Source organism: Palaemon carinicauda, chromosome 17 (genome assembly GCF_036898095.1).
Source record: "Palaemon carinicauda isolate YSFRI2023 chromosome 17, ASM3689809v2, whole genome shotgun sequence".
Lineage (NCBI taxonomy): Eukaryota > Metazoa > Arthropoda > Malacostraca > Decapoda > Palaemonidae > Palaemon > Palaemon carinicauda.
The window spans coordinates 28,838,267-28,840,766 of NC_090741.1; positions in this window are offsets into that span (position 1 = coordinate 28,838,267).

The window sequence follows — 2,500 nt, forward strand, 5'->3', positions numbered from 1 at the left end:
ACTCGAAACAAGGTAGAATAAAAGAATTAAAACACTTCTTCAGAATAGATTGATCACCGAATATCTTGAAAGACTTTCTCAATAAGCCAATTTTTTGTGCAATTGAAGAAGACACAGACCTTATATGTTTCTCAAAAGTAAATTTGATGTCAAGAATCACGCCTAAAATTTTGAAAGAGTCATACAAATTTAAAGAAACATTATCAATACTGAGATCCGGATGTTGAGGAGCCACCGTCCTTGACCTACTTACAATCATACTTTGAGTTTTGTTAGGATTCAACTTCATATATATATATATATATATATATATATATATACATATATGTATATATATATATATATATATATATATATATATATATATATATATATATATATATATGTTTGTGTGTGTGTGTGTGTAGAAATCACAAAAGCTGACACGTGATGAATATAAAATGTATTATAGTCATATCAAAAACTTGCTCATAGCAATCTCCATTAAAACACAACCTTCACTTTTAAAGCATAGGCAAATAAGTTCAATAATAGTATGGGTTGATGAAGGTAAATCATAAGCATCTAAAATAATCGACAGGAAATACAAGTCATCAACCGGCACCTTGGTAAATAACGAAGTCATATCAAAATTTACTAATCTATGTCTTATAACGTAAGGTTAACTTTTTGTAATTTTTCGCAAATATTAAAAGATTTTTTTTTATGTGAGAGGTTCATATAGATTCTAAGATAGGGGAAATTATTTTGACTAAATATTCGGATAATTTATAGTAAATAGAACCGGTAGCACTGATAATTGGTCTGATGGGATTTCCTGTTTTATGGATTTTAATTAAAATATATAAATAAGATAAAGACGAACCAGTAGAGATAAAGGCTTCGATTAAGGATTTTTCTGGTTTTAAGATATTTTTTAAGTTTTTATTAAAATCTTTGATGACATAGTCTAAGGGATTAACTCTTGATTTTATGTAAGTGGAAACATCTGATAAAAGTACATATATTTTCTAAATAAGTGGTTTTGTTCATAATAACTAATCCATTAGCTTTGTCTGTTTTTGTAATAAGCAATTCACAGCAATTTTTCAATGGTTTTAAGGCTATTAAAAACGTTTAGGGAAATTGCAGGTGTTTGCATATCCCATCACAGAATAAATAAGCCTTTAACAGTGTCGATGTTACATTGGGGAATTCTCATAGTTTTTCTCCAATTTCACAAAGGCAGAGGCAATATCTACACTATCAGGTTTTTTATTTACTGAGAATGATAAGCCATACCCCAAAGCCTTTTTTACTTCACTTGATACAGGTTTATCGGACAAATTTATAACACAATTATCTTGAAAATTCTTATTCCAAGCACTTGCCTGTATTAGTCTATTCAATTTATTTTCCAAATCAACACCTAAAACCTTTGATTTTTCTCCAAGTTGGGAGTAGACTACGTTCAATAAGGGTGTTCTCAAGTCAAGAAGAACAACTCGCATAAAATCTTATTTAGCCTTCCACAACATCTTCAATAGTTGTTGTTCTGTCCTTTTCGTAGTTTCCAGGTGTTTCATCAGGGAGAGAACACTGAAATTTCTAACTAGGTGGTCGATCTGGGAGTAACGTTTTAGGGGAAATATTTTGTCGGTGTCTAGTAGAGTGGGATTTCACCTGGGAGTTTTGAAAGTCCTTTAAGAGATAAGATAGGAAGGGGAAAACGAGGCAAAAGTTACACGTGGCGTCCATTATGTATAGAAATCATGAAAGCTGACACATGATGAAAAAAAAATGTATTGTAGCCACGAAAGGAAATTGAAAAGACTTGATTGGAGTTAGTACTTTCATCCATTAAGGATATCAACATACTCAACAATGAAAATACATATATAAAGACATCGTATTTATACAGGAAAAGGGGATCCAACAGCTGTCAGTTTCTCAATAATTGCGGAAAAATCAGATTTTAGATAAAAGGATAATACTGGATTAACGGAAGACCGACCTGGGCTTAGATCCAAATTGCTACCTTTGGTACAGGAGATTAAAAAGGATTCAACAATATTCCTTTGGATATAGTCATTTACATATATCATTTTTATTTGCCTCTGCCCCTCCAATTCTGAGACTTGACCCCAACCAGTGGGAGGCAAAGGCATTATTAAGAGAACCCCAGGAGACGGCCACCTGATGTTGTTTTAATCTGACTGATATACCTTTGGATGTTTGGCCGACATAGAATAAGTTACACTCTGAACAAGGAATGCTATGTATTACATTATTATCATTTCCGCAACTATTCTTAATCAACATGTTTTTTAACGTACAGTTATGTTTAAACACTTGTTCTAATTGCTCTTTGACTTGTTTTCTCAATGATTCCCTCACCAATCGGAGCATATCACAAAAACACGTTATGTTCAAATTTTTGGATCAAATTGGTATTTGTATTGCTGGAATGGTCGGGGGGGAGGGGTCATTCAATAAATACCAATAACAAGACATGTGCATA